We start from the raw sequence: 10,050 nt of genomic DNA on the forward strand, positions 1-10,050 counted from the left end.
GAATCCAGTCCCCAGCCTGCAGCTTACAGCGCTGTCAGAAAGTGACAAAATGCACAGAGATGTTAATCCAACTTTCTTCTGCAGCTCAGAAAAGTTGAAGCCCATTAACAGGCACTGAATGCACATCCTGTTAATGCCTGAGTGGGAAGAAGTCACCGGGAGTCAAGGGGGCTTGACCTGCTCTGGTTTATAATTTGTTTCAAACACAGTGCTGGCAATGATCCTTTCTCATTTCAGCTTTCCATTTGTGTGCAACTCTAGCTTTGACCTAAATACTAAATCAAAAGGAGGTCAGGGGTAGGAGCAGAGAAGATGCACACACATTTTTAAGGAAGGACAGGGTGGAGTCCTGCTCCCAAACTCAGAGAGCTGAACTCCCTTGCAGCACGGGGGATCTGTCCTTGGGCTGTGGGACTCCTAAGGGATTCTTCACAAAGACCTCCTCCTCCATGGCTCACTCACTCTGAGGCAATAGCTGCACACAAACACAGCCAACAGTTCTGCATGGCAGAACGCTGAAACTGTAATATGACAAGCAAGAACATCATGATACCTGTTTACCACTAGCACAAACTGCTGCTCAAGTGCTGTATTTCTGAGCACTCACTGGTTGGATAAGCACCTGAAATATTCCATTAAAGTTCCTGGTCACAGTCTACGTTAAGTTTCTTTACACAAAATAAATATTTTTTTCATTCAAAGTTCCAGGATAGAAGTAATTGTATTTTTCAAAATTATTTACGTCTACAGTTATCACTGACATTCTAAGCAAAAGAAAGAAAGAAAAAAAAAACCTAACTGGTTCTGTGCTCACAGGAATCTATTTCCTGTTTCTAGAAACTCCAATTCAAATGCGCAGATTGACAGTTTCCATATATTAAGTCTGATTTTGGGGCTGTTTCAGAATTAGGCAGCACAAATGCATGTTGCTCTTGCAACTAAGCCTGCTGCATTGGTAGGCATGATTTCTGAGAGCACCAGGCTTACAGCAGCCTCCTTCAAAGCACAAGAGCCCTAACCCAGCTCCTGTGCATTTACAAATCCTGCACATGATAAAGTAGTTAAAATTCACCCTGCAATCATTTCTGCAAGAAAAGGTGGACATAAACCGTCAGATATGGACACTCTTAACCCCAGGGGCAGCATAAATTCTATACAGTTCTTCTCCACTCTATTTTAGTGCCTGTGCAAATACTCTTTACCTTCAAATGAAACACGTGCAGTGAAACCACAAAACCTCATTAAGGAGCGCTGGCTCCTTGTACCACTTCAGACAATTGAAAACCTCAGCAACTCAGAGATTGCCTATTATTTTTCTCTGCTAAACACAGTATGAATAGCCATGAGGACATGCTGCCTGTACCTGGGCCTCAGTCATCACTGAGAGACACAGTAACTCCCAGGCCCGTTTATTTCCATGCTGCACTTGTAGTTCTGCCTGAATGTGAGGCACTTCCACTGTGATGGCTCACACTGAAAGCACATCTTCGTGTGATTGCAGCATTTTTTCCATCCAGGCTTCCTCTGCCTCCTGCCTACAAGCCATGATCACCTTCCATCAGCAGGGAAGGGGAGACTGGGTTCAGTGATCACCAGCGAGGGGAAAAACAAAGCTTTGCTGGAGAACACTTATGCTCAGATCATTCAGCCTGGAGACAAATGTTTCTGTAGAATGTGGCTTCTCTATTAAAGCACAGACACCTCTATTTCTGCTGTTAGCACTACTTTCAGTAAGACCAGGTATCACCTAGAGGACACCAACAGCACATGAAAAACCCCAGCTACTTCACTGAACTAGAAGAGAGACTAAAAGCCCCTCAAGTACAAACAGAGAAAGCAAACAAGCATCTTGCAGGGAGTTTTCAAACCTGTTCATCCATGGTGGGCTGGGGGGTATGCACATGCATGATCCTCATCTCTTCCTTCTAAGGCAGAGCAGGAACTCCTCCAGGATTATTTCCTTGGCAAGCTCACTTCTGTTGCTGGCTGTAAGAGTCTGCTTCACAATTTAAGAACTTTTATCTGAGTGCAGGGACACAGCTGACCCATTTTAATGCCTTCTCCTCCCTCTGGGTTCACAGCTCTTTGGCTTTGGCCTTGCTGCCCTCTTACAGAACTTCATTGGCACCTTCCAGCTAAAGCAAAAAAAGCCAAGACAATGTTCATGCTCCAGTTTATGTAGATTCTTGAGCCAAAATTAAACTTAAACCACTATGAATTTCTAGCCAACTGTCTCAATGGCATGTACTGTAACCAAGTGATGTACCCCTACAGACACTCACTCTCAGTCAGGGCAGATTTGGGGCAGCAATATTTGTTCATTTCTCCTGGATGAGCCTGCATCACAAACAGAGCCTGATTTATTAACTCACTGAAACTTCTGGGCTATAGCTCTACCTGAATAGCGCAAATACTGCAGGAGGCAGATATTAAGTGTAAGATGAAGCGCTGGTGGCCTGCTGAGCACTGCAGCTCTGCTGCATTTCCAGGAAAGGAACTGAGCAAACAACCCAAGCACTCCATGAGAGCTGATCCCAGCAGCACCCTCTGACAGGAGCTGGTGACCAGGCACCCTGCTCAGTGCCACCACAGGGGCACAGACCCCACAGCCCCTCAAAGCCAGCTCAGCCATGGCTAGGAGCTCTCCTGTGCCCTGGGCTCTGGATGGTTTTGTGCAGCACTAGGCTTTATATTAGGCTGTACTGTCAGCTAACTGTGGATAAACAGCACCCCTGAGTCAGGCCCAAAGATACCTTTAGAGCATCATATTCCTCTTTTCCAAATATTCTTCAAAACTCACTGCTTGCATTGAACTTTTAGCTTCTGTAAGCCTTGTGTGGTATTAGTCTTAGCTGATTATGTTGCTTAGAAAACAACAGCCCCAAATTATTTCACCTTTCTCCCTCTCACTTAGATGAGCCTCCCTGTTCCTGTTCTCACAACCCTTTTCCCTCTTTCTGCAGGTGAATTTGGTCAGTTTCAAGACTCACTTGACTCTCCTCCAAGTGCTCCTCCAGCACCACAAGTCTTGGCCACTGGCAGAAACCCTCCCAGCAAGACAAGGGGGATAGAAACAAAACAAGTTTTGTGAGTGGAGATGAAGCAAAGGCCCTCACCAGTCACCATCCCAGACAAAGATTTGACTTAAAGAACAGATGAGATTCATTTAACTCATAGCAAATTAAAATAGATTTGGATAGCCAGAAAGAAAGACAAAATCTAAACCACTTTGCTCCCCACATTCCCCTTTTCCCCAGCTCAACATCAATCCTTCATCACCACCTCCCTGCTCAGAATCACCTGTAAGACAGATTTTTTCCTTGTCTCTCAACAAAAGTTGAAAAGTAGACAAAACACCTTGCACCAAGTAACACTCACCCAGATCATTATTTTCTTGAGGCACAAAGGTCTTCACAGACAAAACACTTTTCTCCCAAAACAGAAAGTACATTCAGAATCTCACAATTTTTCTATGCCTAAAAAACAACCTTACAGCCACCATGCTACCCACAGCAGCAGAAAGAGCTGCACCACAAAGCCTCTCCTTAATGCCTGCCTCCTCACAAACATCCTTTCCTCATTAGGAATCAACCCTGGATTGATAAACACCTGGGAGATAAAACACAGCTGCAGCTCCTTTCAGATTTTACCTTCAGGTGTAGCTCCTTTCTGGTTTTTATCTTACTCCCTGACCAATAGCAAAATAAACTACGTTAAGGAGGGAAAAAATACAAATAAACATCAGGAAAAAGAGAAAATCTAAGTTTGAAAAATACCTACTTTTAACATAATTGTGAAAAATACATTTTGCATGTAGCATAAAGCGATGAGACAGTGTCCAGATGTTTTTAATTAATATAATTACATGTGTGTCCACTGAGTTGAATTTCACAGGTGAAGACAATCCCTGATTTAATGTCAAAATAAAATAAAAATTAAAATAAAATAACATAAAATAATAAAATAAAATAAAATAAAATAAAATAAAATAAAATAAAATAAAATAAAATAAAATAAAATATAAATGTAATTCATTCTGTTTCAGTGATAGTATGTGGCTACAAACATTTTAGGTTTTTGCATTTTACAGGAATCTCTGTCAGTGTTTTTTATCACACAACTAAAGAGTGTGCCCAGAATGTGAGTGCACTATAACAAACCTGGTATATACAACAGTTCCTCAAGTATTGAGGCCTTGGCTGAAGAGCTTTTGAGTTTTAAGGAATATATTTTTCTATAAAGCAGCTGCAGAAAATCAGCTGGTGACCTGTTTCTGACACACACTCTGCTGTATTATCCAGCGTATATAAAGCAGCACACAATTGAAATAAGAAAGTGGGAGACAAGGATATATGATAATACCTGCTACTGAGCCAGTCAAACTGCACCAGAATTATATTTTTTATTTTATTTTGTTAATACTAAATCCATTAAAAAATAAAAATCTGTCTCCCAGCTTTCAAGTGTGAAAGTTTAAACCAGTAAAAGGTTCTACTTCTGGGCTGCCTTTTCAACTGCAGTTTCCAAAACAGAGGATCCCTGGGGGAAATTTCCTTTGTAGTGCACACAGGATTGGGAAGATTGTACAGCTGGTTCAGGTTTCTGTTGGTCACTACCCAACCTGTTCAGGGGACTGCCTGGGAATTTGCATGGGCAGGACGGGAAGAAGACTGGTTAAAGTTTTCTTCACTTAGAAATGTAATTGTATGTCTGTCAATAAGAAAAGACTGGTTATTTTGCAGGTAGGGTGAGGACAGCTTTGCTGACCTCTCTTACAGATTCTCCTTTGTAGTCCAGGTGCTGCAGATTGAGGGAGCACTTTTGTTGTTTTTTCCAGTCCTTGAAATACCCCTGCTACAAACGGACCTGGCAAAACACCAGCAACACCCAAGCAGGAAAATATAAGTTTGCTCTTCCCATGTCATAACAGTGAAGCACATTTTTCTGCAGGAGCTGACAGTGAATATTCTAATTGTGTGTATAATATCTCTGCCAATGGGGTGTGCTCCTACAGGAGAGGAACGAGCACTCCTGGAGCTGCTGGCTGTGCTAACAAGGGCACTGCGGGCCTGATGCTGCTGCTTCCCACCCACAGAATAACCTCCCTTTCCAACCTGTGCAAGGCTGGCTCAGCCTGCATGACAGACATGATGCTCCATGGCTCCCACAAGGAGAACGATAAAATGCAGCCTACCTATTTCACAGTTTTGCTTTTTTTCTTTTATTTTTTAAAGTTGGTACTTTGAACTGAGGTTGTTTTAAGTGCCTGGTACCCAAGGGAGCAGCAGTGCAGAGGCAAATTGCCCTCATTGGCAAATACAAATTAAGGTGTATGAGCTGAACGCTCTTCTCTTCAGTCTGTGGCTAAACAAGCCCAGATTTGTTCCAGTGGGAGATCACCTAAAAGTGCCAGGTCCTGAAGGCAAAGAACCACAGCTAAAGATCTCAAAATGGTCTAAAGTGTATTTTGCTGACTGTCTTCGGCTCTTACTGACTCAACTGGGCCCAGGGTGGGGTGTGGACATGAGCCCAGTATCTGTGTTTGAGGAAAGTAAATGAAAAGTCATGCCAGGAATCTTGTTCCTTATGCAATAGGGTATTAAAAACAGCTTAGACCAGCCAAGAATAAGTATTTAATTTGAATTCTTACTAAATTAGGTGCTTAAGAAGTTCAAGGGAAGTAGCATGTCAGGAGACTCAGATTCAACTTGTGATTCCTCCTCTATATCCCCACTTTATTTCTCCATATTTAAAGTACTTAATTAATCTACATAGAGGTTTTAATACAATACAGTTGATTAACGCTAGTAATTTCAGTGCCTTTTTAATATAACAAATCTCTTCTGAGAAATGTTCCCAGTTAATGATCTGTGTCATTTTTTAAAGTTTGCCTTCTGACTAATTTTAGTGGAAATATCATTAAATTCTTCATTATACTTATTTATAGCAAGGGCTGAATTGGATTTTTAGATGTTATGATTTTACCATAATAAAGACCTACAGCTCTCAAAACACACTATTCTGTCTGCTTTTGGAGCTCTAATATAAAGTTTTGGAACTGAGAATAGCTTAAAAAAAAAAGCAATAATGGGGAGGATAAGGTTTCTGTGTGGTTTTGAGGCCACTGAGGTCACAGGAGGTGCTGGTCCACACTGCCTCTGTCCAGAGCTCTGCCAAACCTTCTTTGGTCCTTGCACTGCAGCATCCTACTCCCTACCAGCGCCTCCACAGTGTGGAGGCTGAGCTGGAAACCCCTGGCACTGGAAGGATGGGGAGCTGTGACATTCACCCCTCCTGTGTGATCAGTGAGTGCTGGCACTGCTCTGCTCTTTGCCCAGAGCCAAACTCCCCACGGCTCCTTCTCCTCTGCTTTGTTTGCCATGTCCCCTCTCTCTCCCCATGCTGGGCTTGTGCCAGGAGCTGAGGGCACAGGACATCCCAAAGGATGGAGATGAAAACCCCCCCACCCCAGCCAGTGAGCGCAGCACAGCCACAGTTGGACTGGTGGCCTCGGGGATACATTTCCTGGCCAGCCCTTGGAGGATTGTGACAGCCCCTGCTCTGAGGAGGGGCAGGGGGCAGCAGTCAGGGATTTCACTACAGACAGCTTCTATCACCTTTTATCTTTCATCTTTTCAGTTGGCTCAGAAACAAAGCAAAAATAACCATATTTTGACCATTTATTTTTCTAATAACATTGTTTTCACCGCCTCTACTGTAAATAAACACAAAGTAAATATGAGTCTCTGCTTTTTAAACAGAAGTGCTGAGGGTTTATTTATTTGTGTATGCAGAGTATTTTTTCCTACTCCTAAGCAACACAAACCCGGGGACAAAGGGGTGGCTGTGCCCCAGGGCTGCATGCAGGAAGGTCAGGTGGGAGTGCCAGGAGCATCACTGTGTTCCCCTGCTCCTCCTGTGAGCTCCAACAGAACAAGCAGAGATGCCAGTGTTGACCTTGACTGTAGGAATTGTAATTTTTATTGTTTTTTCCCATGCCTGTGGTCCTCCAGGATCACAGAGTTCTTCTCAGCAGAAGGTGAAGGAGAGCTGCTCTGCTCTGCAGCTGTGGGATGCAGTTTGGCTCCCACACTCCCCCACCCTAACCCAGGGAAGACACCCACGTCCCCAGGTGAGACCTGCACAGTCTCCTTGGCTTGCTCCTCCTTCCATTCAAGGGCTCTCCTCCTCTCCCTGTCTACTCCTGCTTCTTTTTCCTTCCTGGCCTCTTTCCCAAGGCTCAGGGGGAAAGCTGGGCACAGAGGTTGCTCAGGTTGTGCTTCAAACCACTGTGGAGATGCTGAGAGTGCCAGGCCAGCCTCCCTGCCTGGCACAGCCACACTCAGGAGCTCCTCCACCCTGTAGCAAACAAAGTACATGGGAACAGGAGAGCCAGGGTTCAAAGGACATCAGGATTTTCTGACCAAGAAGCAGAGAGGAGTCAGGCCCAGGCAGAGCTGAGTGGAAAATGTAGCTGTGGTGGCTGGTGTGAGTGTAAACCTCCACATGAATTATGCATTCCTGTTCATGCAAAATACCAGCATATTTATGCATCTTCCTTTACTTCTTATCACTTTACTGGAAGGAGCACAATGTTTTCCTCATCATTATATTAGATCTTGAATTAAGGCAACTTCCTCGTTAGGGGGTGAGGGCTTTGGTTGGCTGGACTTTTTTAATTGCTGCTTTTAAATTCCACTGAAACAACAAGTAAACAAATAAAAAAATCGTTAGAGAGAGGCAGCTCAAGTTAGATGAAAGTTTTACAGCACAGAGCTCTGCTTTCCAAAGCAGCAAATCCAGTCACCGGGTCATTAGCACAGTGTGCAGCGCCACAGAAACAAGGAACATTAGAACTTGTGTCGTTTGCAAGATTTACTAATATTTCAGTGTCTTAACAGCAACATTTCAGCCTAAAAGCTTCCCAAAAGGCACTTAAACATTGGAAACAGCAGCTCTGAAGGGCTGTGGGTGCATTTACTCATTATGAGCGTATTTAAAACAACGCATCTGGGCTGGCTGGTGATGGCTTTGGGGCTGCAGTGGGAGGCTGGGGAGGGCAGGGGGAGCATCCATCCCTGCTGAGGCTTTGGGGCTGCAGAGGGAGCATCCATCCCTGCTGAGGCTTTGGGGCTGCAGAGGGAGCATCCATCCCTGCTGAGGCTTTGGGGCTGCAGAGGGAGGCTGCAGAGGGCAGGGGTATAGTGGATATTTTTGCCCCTGATGAGGGGAGAGAATGATGCATCTGACTCCATCTTATCAGAAGGCTAATGAATTACTTTATTACACTATATTATTCTATACTATATCACACTATGTTACATTACGTGTAAACTGAATCTGCCAAGCACTCAGCTCTGTGCACACTGCCCAGCATGTCGTGACCATCACCCAACAGCCCCAACACACACACACACTCTTGGCCCTGACATGCCAAGGAAACAAAACACCATCACTGTGGGTAAACAATCTCCATATTGCATTCTACTTTGGCACAAACACAGGTACAGCAAATGAGATAAGAATTCCTTTTCCTTTCTCTGATGTTCAGAGAATGTGAATCTCAGAAATATTCTTGGGAAGATTGCCTTGATTTTCACAGGCTGGGTACCTGGAGGGGTTCAGGGGTGTCTGATGGCTCTGCTGTGACATCCCAGCCTGGCTGTCCCTCCCCACCCTGCAGGCAGAGCTGACAGCTTGGAGTTCCCCACCCAGACAACTCCCTGTGAGGTCTTGCTGACCCTGGGGTGGTTGCACTGGTGTGCTTTAGAGTGTATTTATGATTATTTAGTGGTGTTAGCTGTTTGATGCACCCCAGTTTAACCAGGGGAAGGCTGGAGCCCCTGGGGGCTGGGTTTGGTGGATCCCACCTGCAGCTGCCCAAGGCCCATCTGCTCTAAGGGCTCAGCACTCCCTCCTGCTGTGTGCCCAGGAGGGGCAGGACAGTTGGGAATTTTCCTGCTTTGGTGGAGTTTTCAACAAGAGAGTGAAATGCTTTCAGTGAGCTCAAAACTCTTTTTTTCTAAGAATTTACACAGTGAATGAAATATGATGGGCAAGGATGAAAATAAAGCTAGCCTGTGACTCATACAAAATATGCACAGCTGCCCCAAACCAGGCTTTTAATTAGTTCATTCTAAAATCCTGAAATTCTATCTCCCTGCTAAAAGATTTTTAGACCTAACTTAAAAAAAAAAAAAAAGTATCAATTTCTTTTGGGACATCCATTCCTGAATTTACAGAAATCACCTTAGTGCTTATGTGCTCTGGGCTGAACCCTGCAAATGAGCAAATTTCAAATGTTAGCTCCTCTCTGATTAAAATACACTGTTGGTGTTGTTGCCTGCTTGTGCTTACACAACAGAGACTGGAGAACTTTCACTGTTAATGTGTCTGCTTTCCTGCAGCATGTTCACAAACACCAGAGACCTCATGACTTTTCCTTTTAGCAGCCTTAAGGTTATTTAAAATTCCTAGGACCTACTTACTCAGCAACCTGCCTTCCTTTACCTCAGTGCTGTGTTCCTTTGCAGGCCTGCAGCATTGCCAACTTCTTTTTTTCCTTGTTAGCTTTCTATTTATCAATTAATTTATTTTAATCTTTAAAAGAAATCCTGAAAATATGGAGACGAAAATTAATTTTAAATTTAGGAATGAAATAAGAAGAGAGAAGAACTTTCATATTCGTAGAAAAAGTGAAGAATTCTCACAAGTGAAAAAATAAAAGAAGCTGGAACTGTCCTTCATGAAAGTTCTAGGCAAACAAGTCCACTGAAGTTGGACCACGCCTCTCTCATCAGGTGACTTCAGTCTCTTAAAACACTGGGAGTGCTTTATCTAAAAAAAACCTTAAAAACACCTCATCAAAATAAGGCAAGTGGCATGTGGGGGCTTTCAAATAGCCCTGTCTGTACCGTGGTGTGAGGTGACAGAAGATCCCCCTCAGTTTGGGCAGGTCAGTGCTAAGGATGGTGTGTGCTGGCACTGAGTTCCTTCTGACCTTCAACAGGAGTCACTTAGCTGGTTTCCACTTTCCCAAATCTCCAGCTG

Source organism: Fringilla coelebs (genome assembly GCF_963513975.1).
Source record: "Fringilla coelebs genome assembly, chromosome: 16".
Taxonomy (NCBI): domain Eukaryota; kingdom Metazoa; phylum Chordata; class Aves; order Passeriformes; family Fringillidae; genus Fringilla; species Fringilla coelebs.